The sequence below is a fragment of the Danio rerio genome, chromosome 10 (genome assembly GCF_049306965.1).
Source record: "Danio rerio strain Tuebingen ecotype United States chromosome 10, GRCz12tu, whole genome shotgun sequence".
NCBI lineage: Eukaryota > Metazoa > Chordata > Actinopteri > Cypriniformes > Danionidae > Danio > Danio rerio.
In genome coordinates this window covers 47,549,480-47,562,977 of record NC_133185.1, presented here as the reverse complement: position 1 = coordinate 47,562,977, position 13,498 = coordinate 47,549,480, and the positions used below count along the sequence as shown (strand labels likewise).

Genomic DNA, 13,498 nt, shown 5'->3' with positions numbered 1-13,498 from the left:
AATAAAACCCAAGTCTGAAGTCATGTTGAGTGTTTCTCCTCGCCTCATTAGAGTTTTACTAGAGTCAGTGCAGAACACTGAAATAATGTCCATGTCTCCTCCACACCCACAGACCTGATGGTTAAAGTGGATTGTTATGGTATTTTATTCTTAGCTCTTTAATAACTTTTAAAAACAAAATACACATTTATAAAGCCTTTAACCTTTAATCAATCCAAGCTGAAATTACAAATGTTTGAAGAAAAGAGAAAAATACAGGCAATTTTTTCATGTATAGCAGTCAGTTTTTATTTAATTGTTTGTTTTGTTTGTTGACAGAAAATAATAACTCTGTAAATAAAATATAAATAATATAGATACACTCTCTGGCCACTTTATTAGGTACACCTTACTAGTACCAGGTTGGTCCCCCTTTTGCCTTCAGAACTGCCTTATTCCTTGAATCCCTGAACCATTGATACAAGCAGGATGTATTCATGCTTTCATGTTGTTGAAGCCCAATTCTGACCAGAAATCGAAATCGAGCAGCAGAAATGGAGACTCATCTGAGCAGGCAACGTTTCTCCAATCTTCTATTGTCCAGTTTTGGTGAGCCTGTGTGAATTGTAGCCTCAATTACCTGTTCTTAGCTGACAGGAGCGGCATCCAGTGTGCTCTTCTGCTGCTGTAGCCCATCCGCCTCAAGGTTGGACATGTTGTGTGTTCAGAGATGCTCTTCTGCAGAGCTCGGTTGTAACGAGTGCTTATATGAGTTACTGTTGCCTTTCTATCAGCTGGAACCAGTCTGGCCATTCTCCTCTGACCTCTGGCATCGACAAGGCATTTGCGCCCAAAGAACTGCCGCTGATTGGATATTTTCTATTTTTCAGACCATTCTCTGTAAACCCTAGAGATGGTTGTGCGTGAAAATCCCAGTAGATCAGCAGTTTCTGAAATAGTCAGACTAGCCTGACTGGCGCCATCAACCATGCCACTTTCAAAGTCACTTAAATCCCCTTTCTTCCCCATTTTGATGCTCGGATTGAACTGCAGCAGATCATCTTGACCATGTCTACATGCCTAAATGCATTAAGCTGCTGCCATTTGATTGGCAGATTTTATACCTGCCAATACTCCCGTATTTCAGACCCATCTCCCACCCATCTCCCGTATTGTTCTGTTTCCTGGAATCCCCCCCCCCCCCCGGCCCTCAGACTTTTGATACAGCCCGGCTAGCTTTTTGGTTCAGTCTCTATGCGCAACCATCTTTATACCCGCTCCCCGCTCTTCAGTTCCCCTTTCATCCACGGTGAAGATCTCCCAGATTTTATGATCCGAATGTTGGCAGTGGTATAATTTGTGTTAACGAGCAGTTGGACAGGTGTACCTAATAAAATGGCCGGTGAGTGTATGCCCATACACAAACACCATAAAACCACACACTAGTTCAATTTACCAAACGAGAAAGTGTGAGTTAACACACAAATATAAATGTAAATATGAAATACATAAAATAACATGTCGTTGTTTGTTCTGTAGACAAGCGGAAAAATTATTGCTCAATAGTGCTAATAATATTAGACCCTTCTTATCTGAACATGCAGCTCAACTACTTGTTCAAGCTCTTGTTCTCTCCAAACTGGATTACTGCAACTCTCTACTAGCCGGGCTTCCAGCTAACTCTGTCAAGCCTCTTCAGCTGCTTCAGAACGCAGCAGCACGAGTGGTCTTCAATGAACCTAAAAGAGCACATGTCACTCCGCTGCTCATCCGTTTGCACTGGCTGCCAGTTGCTGCTCGCATCAAATTCAAAGCTCTGATGTTTGCCTACAAAGCGACTTCTGGCTTTGCTCCTTCTTATCTGCTCTCACTTCTGCAGATCTATGTGTCCTTCAGAAACTTGCGTTCTGTGAATGAACGTCGCCTCGTGGTTCCATCCCAAAGAGGGAAGAAATCACTTTCCTGAACTCTCGCGTTCAATCTGCCCAGTTGGTGGAATGAACTCCCTAACTGCATCAGAACGGCAGAGTCACTCGCTGTCTTCAAGAAACGACTAAAAACTCAACTATTTAGTCTCCACTTCACTTCCTAATCTGCAATTCCCTCTCTGGATATCACACTAACTGTACCCAAAAAAAAAAAATTACTAATACTTTCCTTCTTAGACTTTACAGACCTGAAACTTGCCTACAGCACTTATTCATTGTTGCTCTTATAGTTGTGTAAATTGCTTCCTTGTCCTCATTTGTTAGTCGCTTTGGATAAAAGCGTCTGCTAAATGACTAAATGTAAATGTAGATGTATTGACCTTCACATGGTTTTAATACATTTCAAGCCAATATAAAACAAACAAAACTTTCTCAAGAAGAAGAAATATTAAAGGAAATACTGTGAAAAATCCCTGAATCTGTTAAACATCATTTGGGAAATAATTAAAAAAGAAAAAAACAATTGACAGGAGGGCGTTTCATTTCGACCCACTGTAAGTCATGCAGTAGTGAACAATAATGTGTGAAGCTGTGATTTACTCTGGATTATTCAGGCAAACACATCTGCGTATCGGACACCTCAGATGAGCAAACTCCAGCCCGTCTCAGGCCTGTGATGAGGATGCACAGGACCTGATTGAGGCCCACATACATCACCGAGGACAAAGGCTGAATTCTTCGCCTGCATACGAGAGGAAGCCCTGCAGATGCCAGAGCTGATAAAGTGAGTGTGGCTTCGAGTTTCCAGCAGCTGCTCTTCTGCTGCAAAACACAACCGTGTGTCAGTGAGAGCCCAGTGTGTGAACTAAAGCTGAGGTGTTCCTGAATCACTGCCGTATCATTACTGCACAATGTGTGGGAGGAAAAACAGCAGCCAATCACAAAACAACAAGCAGACTGAAGGAAGAGGGGATGTACTGTATGTGTAAACTCAATGTAATGTTTTATTATATGTTAAATTGTTTTTAATACAATGTTTTTTTTAAAATACATACATATACAATTAACATTCAAATTTAATTAAACACACATACAACTGTATGCAGTTTAAAATATTAATTTCATTTTTAGAAAAATTGTAAAAATGCTCAAATTCAACAAATTATCAAGTGATGTATATAACAAAATAATTCATATATGTTCATTAATTTTCTTGTCGGCTTAGTGCCTTTATTAATCCAGGGTCGCCACAGCGGAATGAACCGCCAACTTATCTAGCAAGTTTTTACGCAGCGGATGCCCTTCCAGCCGCAACCCATCTCTGGGAAACATCCACACACACCCACTCATACACTACGGACAATTTAGCCTACCCAATTCACCTGTACTGTATGTCTTTGGACTGTGGGGGAAACCGGAGCACCCGGAGGAAACCCACATGAAGGCAGGGAGAACATGCAAACTCCACACAGAAACACCAACTGAGCCGAGGTTCGAACCAGCGACCCAACGACCTTCTTGCTGTGAGGCAACAGCACTACCTACTGCGCCACTGCCTCACCATTCATATATTTATTTATTTATTTATTTATTTATTTATTTATTTATTTATTTATTTATTTATTTATTTATAACAAAATAAAACAAATAAGACTTTCTCCAGAAGAAAAAACATTATCAGACATACTGTGAAAATGTCCTTGCTCTGTTTATATATATATATATACACACACACAAACACTGGGAAAAATAAGTACACGTCACCCTTTTTCACACTAAACATGTTTCTAAAGGTGACGTTGACTCAAATTTTTTCCTCGGATGTTGATAGCAACCAAAGAAATCCATATATGCAAAGAAAACTAAAAAATATTTCACAAATGAAGTTCTGTGTAATAAAATGAAATGACACAGGAAGAAAGCATTAAACACATGCAGAAAGGAAGGTGTAGTTCGGCAGTGAAAGCCCAGACAGCAGCTGAAATCTTTCAGTAGTTCTTCAGCAACTCTCAGCCCTTCCTCAGTGTAAATGAACATCAGCTGCTTCAGTCCAACATCTACATTAGCAGGAGGATGAAGATGAAACCAGGATGGACATTTCAGCAAGACAATGATCCAAAACACAACCAAGGAGACTCTTAGAGGCTCTCAGAGAAAAAAATCAAGCTGTAGAATGGCCCAGCCAATCACCTGACTCGAATCCAATAGAGAATACATAATAAAGCTCAGATTTGATAGACGAGACACACAGAAACATCAAGATTATGACACTCTGTTGAAGTCTGTGAGAAAATCACACCTGAGCAATGCATGTGACTTAATCCAACATATGAGAGGCGTCTGTAAGCTGCCTTTATTATATTATAATATATATAAAATGTTAAATACTGCTATATCTATATATTTTAAATGTTAAATATTAACAAATAGCACAATTATTCATAATAATAATAGTAATAAGTATTAATTATTATATATTTTATTAATATTTGGTATTATAATTATTTTTTTAAGTTGAATCATTTGTTAAAAAACGAATATATTTTATATTAATTTAAAATATTTTTAAAATGTGAACATTTAATTGTAATTAACTGAAAATCATATAAATGATGTTTATTTTCTATTTACGCAAGTAGTTTATATGATGTAATATAATTGGCTGAAATCATTATTTATTGGATTTGTATGTTAACAAATTTTGAATACAATTAATAAATAAATTAGGCGACACCGTGACTCAGTGGTTAGCACTGTCACCTCACAGCAAGAAGGTTGCCGGTTCGAGTCCCGGCTGGGTCAGTTGGCATTTCTGTATGGAGTTTGCATGTTCTCCCCGTGTTGGTGTGAGTTTCCGCCGGGTGTTCCAGTTTGCCCCACAGTCCAAACACATGCGCTATATTGGACTTGATTAACTAAATTGGCTGTAGTGTGAGTGTGTGTGTGTGTGTGTGTGTGTGTGTGTGTGTGTGTGTGTGTGTGTGTGTGTGTGTGTGTGTGTGTGTGTGTGTGTGTGTGTGTAAATGTTTATGGGTGTTTCCCAATACTAGGTTGTGGCTGGAAGGGCATCCGTTGTGTAAAACATATGCTGGATAAGTTGGTGGTTCATTCCACTGTGGCGAATCCTGATGAATAAGAGACTAAGAGAAAAGGAAGCTGAAGGAAAGCTGAAGTAAAATTAATGAATGAATATATAAATTGTAATTGTAAAAATGACTGTAAATGCACACATATTAGGTTAGACATGCTATATTTATGACTACATGTGATTATTTTACAAGCAAGTATCATTACAGTTTATTGTAGAACTTTTAGTTTACATTAAATCATGTGGAAAAATAAAGGAACCAGCCTATCCTAAGCTAGTTCCTCTAAAAGGACAGGTTATAATCTACTTGGAGCAATCGCTTTGGACTTTACCCACTTCAGACAAGCAGATTAAGGTGAACCAAAGCCATTACAGTGCAGTTTACCAGATGACGAACAGTTTGAGGAATTTAACCTGCAAGACTTTGGCCGAGCGCACTGTAAAACACCTCATCTGCTGAAACTGAAGTTCACATGATGCCTCAAGTAATGTGAGTAAACTCAAGCAGTCCCTTCACCGTGAAGATCACCTCGTTTTTTAAAAGTAAAATCAATTTAACTTGACTTCAAAATTAAAGGGGGGCACGGTGGCTCAGTGGTTCCCCCTGTGGCCTCACAGCTTACTGGTTCGAGTCCCGGCTGAGTCAGTTGGCATTTCTGTGTGGAGTTTGCATGTTCTCCCCGTGTTGACGTGGGTTTCTTCCGAGTGCTCCAGTTTCCCCCACAGTCCAAACACATGCGCTATAGGGGAATTGATGAACTAAATTGGCTGTAGTGTATGAGAGTGTGTGTGTGAATGAGTGTGTGTGGGTGTTTCCCTGTACTGGGTTGCGGCTGGACAGGCATCCGCTGTGTAAAACATATGCTGGAGTAATTGGTGGTTCAAAATCACCCACAGACAGTGAAAGAGGCACTGCGTGGTACAGGAGATTATCTACAGCACTGAAGTGTTGAGCAGTCTAATATGATGGCTAATTGTTTTAATCGGGCTCAGCATTCCTTCAACAGTTTAATCCAGTCGAGTCGTGAGCAGAACACATGAGAACTGAAGCAGAGCAGAATCAGCTTTAATCCATCAGTCAAACACAGCTTCACTCTCAGCTTTCTCCAGTGGAGTCTGAGAAACTCTACAGTCAAACATCCTTGACTTTTCCTCTTGTTTCTTCTTCCTATAGTTCTTCCTCCTCTTCTTCCTCTTCTTCATTTTCTTCTTCTTCCTCGTCTTCCTAATCCTCTTCCCCTTGTTCTTCTTCTTCCTCCTCTTGATCTTTTCCCTTTCTTCTTTTTCTTCTTCCTCTGCTTCCGCCTCTTCTTTTTTCTGTGTTCATTTTCCTCTTCTTCCTTTTCTTTTTCCTCTGGTTCATCCTATTCTTATTCCATTTCTTCCTTTTCTTCTTTCTCTTCATCCATCTTCTTCTTCCTCCTCCTCTTCATCTTCTTTTTTCTCTTCTACTGTTTCTTCTACGTCTAGCTCTTTCTCCTCTTCTTCCTTTTCTTCTTCTTCTGGTTCTTCCTCTACTTCCGCCTCTTCTTCTTCCTCTTCTTTTTCTTCCTCTGGTTCGTCCTATTCTTCTTCCATTTCTTCATTTCTCTTCATCCATAATCCTCTTCCTCCTCCTCTTCATCTTTCTTTTGCTCTTCTACTGTTTCTTCTTCCTCTAGTTCTTCCTCCTCTTCTTCCTTTTCCTCTTCTTTCCTTTTTCTTGGTCTTCATTTTCTTCTTCTTCCTAATCTTCTCCCTCTTGTTCTTCCTCTTCTTCCTTTTTTCTTCCACTTGTTAATCATCTCCCTTTCTCATCTCCTCATCTCGTCTTCTTCTTCTTCCTCCTCTTCATCTTCCTTTTCGTCTTCCTCAAATTCCTTCTCTTTTTGTCTTCTTTTTCTTCCTCTTCCTATGCTTTTCCCACTTCATCCTTTTCTTCTTTCTCTTCATCATCATCATCTTTTTCTTCCTCTTCTTATTCATTTGGTTCTTCCTCTTCTTCTTTGTCTTCCACTTCTCCGTCTTTTTCCTATTCATGTTCCTCTTCATTTTCTCTTCACTGTCCTCCTTTACTTCCTATTTCTATTCTTCCTCTTCCTTTTCATTACTCTGCTCTCCCTCTATTTTTCATCTATTCCATCTGTTTCTCCTATTCTTCTTCACCCTTGTCTTTTCCTCCTCGTCTTCCTCTTCTTCTAGAGTGTTGTTATGTGTCCAGAGTGGTTGTTTTGGGTTTTTGCAGTTCATTTGCTTATTGTTTTATCATTATTCCTGCTTAATGATCAATTTGCTAGTCTTATTATAATTTTTTTAATTTAAAAAGTATTTAAACATTTCATTTTAAATTAATTCAAGTCTTTTTGTTGCGTTTTTGTCACTTTTATTTATTTTTTATAGTTCTAACATTTGGATTATTATTTCAATTTCACTTATTAACAATAAGTATGTCTTTGGCAGATAGCTAAAATACACACGTTCACTATTCGTAATATTATATCTCATTCCATTTAGCCTTTTTGTAGCTATCTAAGACCGTCTAAAAAAAGGGTTAAATGCCTAAATACTCGATGATCGCCCACATCTTCTCTACAAAGCATAAAATATTGCAAACAGATGGTATGAATATAATTCCCTTTTGCATCCTCATGGTTTTTGTGTGTTTTAACAGCTTCGACTTTTACATCCTGTCCAGGTGAAACTGCGCTCCATTATTTATGGCTGGTATAAAAATGTGCCTGTTCCCACGTGCTGCTGAAAGTTTTATTGTGTTAATTATACATTGGCGCGGGTCTGGAGGCCTGCTTAGAGAGAGCGCAGCTAATTATGGCAAAAGGGAGGTTCAACACGTGTGCAAACGCTTTCGTATTTCTTCTCTTACAGCAGCGCGGGACGAGACACGTCTGAGGCGGGACAAACTCATCACACTGCAGCCACTGATGGCTGTTTAATGGGTACACGGCGTTACGGGCTGAACTGCTGAATCTCTCATTTCCACATCAGAAATCCATCACTTGACTCATTGGAAGTACCTGCTTCAGCTTACAATTTTGTGAAGCTAAAAACATACTTAAGCACAGGTGGACTGCAGTTTCTGGGTGGAATGAACACTAGGGGGCAGTATGACGGCAACCACTTTTGTTCCTTTTCACAATAATGATACACATTATCAACGGGAAAACAACATAACGCTTTCATGGTTTCACAAAAGAGGTGAAAGTAATGTAAAATAAAGGTAAAACTATGTAGTTGCAGTGCACAATTTAGTGGATTTGTCATCTGAAACATAAGAAGCGTACACTAAGTTATGTATTTTAGTTTTGCAAAAATGTAGACAGTGCCATCTAGTGGATTCATCATCTGAAACGAATAAGAAACGTACACTAAGTTACGTATTTCAGTTTAGGAAAAATGTAGACATTGCCGTCTAGTAGATTCGTCATCTGAAGCGTATAAGAAACATACATAATGTATTTCAGTTTCGCAACAAAGTAGACAGCGCCCTCTTGTGAATTTGTCATCTAAAACACATAACGAAGGTACAATAAGTAACTTGCTTCAGTTTTTGGAAAAATGTATACTGTGCCATCTAGTGGATTCATCACGTGGAACATGAGAAACAAACACTAAACGCATTTCAGTTTCGCAAAAATGTAGACTGCACAATTTAGTGGAATCGTCATTTGAAACGTATAAGAAACGTACACTAAGTAACATATTACAGTTTCGCAAAAAAGTAGACAGTGGCATCTAGTGAATTCATCATTTGAAACATATAAGAAACGTACACTAAATAACAAAATTCAGTTCAGCAAAAATGTAGACATCGCCGTCTAGTGGATTCGCCATCTGAAATGTATAAGAAACGTACACTAAATAATGTATTTCAGTTTGCAAAAATATAAACTGCACCCTCCATTGGATTTGGCATCTAAAATACATAAGAAACACACACTAAGTAACGTATTTTAGTTTTGCAAAAAAATAGACAGCGCCCTCTGGTGGATTTGTCATCTAAAACACATAACGAAGGTACAATAAGTAACTTGTCTCAGTTTTTGGAAAAATGTGGACTGTGCCATCTAGTGCATTCATGATGTGGAACATATAACAAACAAACAATAATTGCATTTCAGTTTCGCAAAAATGTAGACTGCACAATTTAGTGGAATCGTCATCTGAAACGTATAAGAAACGTACACTAAGTAACATATTTCAGTTTCGCAAAAAAGTAGACAGTGTGCATCTAGTGAATTCATCATTTGAAACATAAGAAACTTACACTAAATAACGAAATTCAGTTTAGCAAAAATGTGGACATCGCTGTCTAGTGGATTCGTCATCTGAAACGTATAAGAAACACACACTAAGTAACGAATTTCAGTTTGCAAAAATGTAAACTGTACCCTCCATTGGATTTGGCATCTAAAATACATAAGAAACATACACTAAGTAACGTATTTCAGTTTAACAAAAATGTAGACATCGCCATCTAGTGGATTCGTCATCTAAAACGTATAAGAAACACACACTAAGTAACGAATTTCAGTTTTGCAAAAAAATAGACAGCGCCCTCTGGTGGATTTGTCATCTAAAACACATAACGAAAGTACAATAAGTAACTTGCTTCAGTTTCGGAAAAATGTGGACTGTGCCATCTAGTGGATTCATCAAGTGGAACATATAAGAAACAAACACTAAACGCATTTCAGTTTCGCAAAAATGTAGACTGCACAATTTAGTGGATTCCTCATCTGAAACGTATAAGAAACGTACACTATTCATTCATTTTCTTGTCAGCTTAGTCCCTTTATTTATCCGGGGTCGCCACAGTGGAATGAACCGCCGACTTATCCAGCAAGTTTTTTACGCAGCAGATGCCCTTCCAGCCTCAACCCATCTCTGGGAAACATCCACACACACATATACTCATACACTACGGACAATTTATCCTACCCAATTCACCTGTACCACATGTCTTTGGACTGTGGGGGAAACCGGAGCACCCGGAGGAAACCCACGCAGAGGCAGGGAGAACATGCAAACTCCACACAGAAACATCAACTGAGCCGAGGTTCGAACCAGCGACCTTCTTGCTCTAAGGCGACAGCACTACCTACTGCGCCACTGCCTCGCCCAAAACTTACACTACGTATTTCAGTTTCACAAAAATGTAGACAGCGCCCTCTAGTGTATTTGTTTTCTGAAGCTTGTGACCAAACATACCCGGAGCAATGTGTTTTACGTTTCGCAGAATTTTTGCCTGAGGCACGTATTGAGTCTGCGCAAATAGTAATAGTACAAATAGTGATGTATCCTCTGTGAAAATATGACTTCTGTCAGACGAACACAGTTTGCATAGTTTTAAAATATATCTTGGCTCTTTCCTGCTATCCAATGGGGTTGGATAATGTTTTTTTAAGTTTGTAGCTTTCAGAAGTGCTGTATATAACGTCACATTTATTATATGTAACACTTACTTGTCCTATCAAACAGCTCTAATAATTCCATCATGTGACGGTTGCGATGAATCTGCAAAAGCTGTGGATGAGTTGTGTGTGAGCGTGACTTTCTCAGGACGGGTCACAGAGGATGAAAGCAGAAGCAGCGCCGCTGAACCCAAGACTGACCTCTCACACGCGCACAATCAGGGAACGCTTTGTTTCAGATTGTCTTAAAATAGGACCCGCTTCCTCATTTCGCTCCTGGATTATTCAGAATACACCGCTCGATGGTTTGCTGGTGGGAAAGGAATTTTCGGGCCCTTGCTGGAACCGAGAATGCTCTTGGGTTGATTTATTATACAGCGCTTGATTTGGGCTCATCACTTCTCATTTTGGCTTTGATTACACAACAAAAGGGCTGAAATGTGCAGAAGGTGTCAAAACATGAAAGCGTGGCCCAATTTTGTGGCACAGAAAAGTGGGGTAGGATGAGAAGAGACGAGAAATGGCAGGTAATGCAATATTCATGCGCACGAGGCAGATTTTTCATGATGAGAGGAGGGGAATCTTCGTCTTCGTTCTCATGGATGCATTAATGGCAAGTTGTTGTTTTTTTTTTGTTGTACTTTGAGAGAGAAGAGAGAAGATGTGGCTTAATCAAGGAGATGCACTTCTCCTTCTCCTGCTCTTTGATCTTGTGAAAAGACGTCCACGTTTAACCCGGAGTGAGCAGCCGCCGAGGAGGATCTCTCTTTCAAGCTTGAGATGATGAAAGTGGCGTCCAGCTTCTCTTGAAAAGGAGATGTGACCCTGCCTGAAATGAGGAACATATTTGATCTGGAAATGAAGTGCTTCCTTGCTTTGCGCTAATGCACTCATCTTTGATCATCAAAAGTAATTGATATGACCACATTGCCTTTAAAGCTTATTGAGCGACAGGCTGAGCTTATTGTCAGCGGTGGGCATTTTTGCCTGACGTACTCGGAAAGCAATTTATAAAATAGAACAAGCTGTGATGGCAAACGCAGAGCAAAAAGTGTAGCTTAAATGAATGTTGGTGTTAAATGTTATTTCTGTAACACTGAAAAAAAATGATCCATTGGATTTACTACATTTGTTTTTAGGGTAAGTGGTTGCAAACTATTTTATATGGGCTGAATATAAACAAAAAATTGAGTAATGTTCAACTTAACTTGTTTGTTTAAATTCAGCACATATAAATTGTTTGCAATTAGTTACCTTAAAGATTTTGAGTACATCCATTGAATCATTATTTGATGGTGACTCAGTGGTTAGCACTGTCGCCTCACAGCAAGAAGGTTGCTGGTTTTTTTCCGGGTGCTCCGGTTTTCCCCACACAGTCCAAGCACATGCACTATAGGTGAATTGAATGAACTACCCAGCTGACACATCATCATAAGACATTAATATTAGGTTAGATTTAGGTCTCCAGCATCTAAGAACAGTGTTATTTTGACATCCAATAATGATGTAATAAAAATGACGGAATTTGGTTGATATTAGGTTGCTTTGGACAGTGACTGAAATTTAATGTCGAGCCAACATCTTAAACCAGCGTCATATTGATGTCAAATACTGACATTTTTTTATCAGGTATGGCAACTAAAATCCAGTGTCTGATAGACGTCAGAGTGATAACGTCTAAGGATAATGCTATTGTGACATTCCAATAACGACCTAAAATGACGTTGATATTGTGTTGATTTTAGGTTGTGTTGGAAAGTGACCGAAATCCAACGTTAAGCCAACATTTTAAACCAACGTCATATTGACGTCAAATACTGACATTTATTCGTCAGGTATGGCAACTAAAATCAAACGTTTGATAGACGACAGTGGTAGCATCTAAGGATAATGTTATTATGACCTCCAATAACGACCTGAAATTACGCTGATATTGTGTTGATTTTAGGTTGCGTTGGAAAGTGATCGAAATCCAACGTTAAGCCAACATTTTAAACCAACGTCATATTGATGTCAAATACTGTCATTTTTTCATCAGGTATGGCAACCAAAATACAACATCTGATAGACATCATAGTGGTAGCATCTATGGAAAACGTTATTTTTACGTCCAATAACGTTGTTAAATGACGTTGATATTTGGTTGATTTTAGGTTGCTTTGGAAAGTGACCGAAATCCAACTTTGAGCCAACATCTTAAACCAACGTCATATTGACATCAAATGCTGAAATTTATTCGTCAGGTATGGCAACTAAAATCAAACGTTTGATAGACGACAATGGTAGCATCTAAGGATAATGTTATTATGACCTCCAATAACGACCTGAAATTACGCTGATATTGTGTTGATTTTAGGTTGTGTTGGAAAGTGACCGAAATCCAACGTTAAGCCAACATTTTAAACCAACGTCATATTGACGTCAAATACTGACATTTATCCATCAGGTATGGCAACTAAAATCAAACGTTTGATAGACGACAGTGGTAGCATCTAAGGATAATGTTATTATGACCTCCAATAACGGCCTGACATTACGCTGATATTGTGTTGATTTTAGGTTGCTTTGGAAAGTGACCGAAATCAACCTTGAGCCAACATCTTAAACCAACGTCATATTGACGTCAAATACTGAAATTTATTCGTCAGGTATGGCAACTAAAATCAAACGTTTGATAGACGACAGTGGTAGCGTCTAAGGATAATGTTATTATGACGTCCAAAAACGATGTGAAATGACTTGATATTGTGTTGATTTTTAAGTTGTGTTGGAAAGTGACCAAAATCCAACGTCATATTGATGTCAAATACTGACATTTATTCGTCAGGTATGGCAACCAAAATACAACATCTGATAGACATCATAGTGGTAGCATCTAAGGATAACGTTATTTTGATGTCCAATAACGAAATAATAATTGGTTGATTTTAGATTGTGTTGGAAAGTGGCCAAAATCCATTGTCAAACCAAAATCTTAAACCAACGTCATACTGTATTGACGTCAAATACTGAAATTTATTCGTCAGGTATGGCAACTAAAATCAAACGTTTGATAGACGACAGTGGTAGCGTCTAAGGATAATGTTATTTTGACG

General features: G+C 38.7%; 1 long non-coding RNA gene across 1 annotated transcript in view; it reads left to right on the top strand.

Annotated features, from left to right (window-relative positions):
- LOC141376473 (uncharacterized) overlaps positions 1 to 10,366 on the top strand; it is a 63,751-nt gene extending 53,385 nt beyond the window's left edge. The window contains exons 4-5 of the long non-coding RNA XR_012386575.1: positions 2,522 to 2,691; positions 7,858 to 10,366. This is a non-coding gene — a long non-coding RNA (uncharacterized lncRNA). The remainder of the gene's footprint in view (positions 1 to 2,521; positions 2,692 to 7,857) is intronic.
- The last annotated feature ends 3,132 nt before the right edge of the window (positions 10,367 to 13,498 follow it).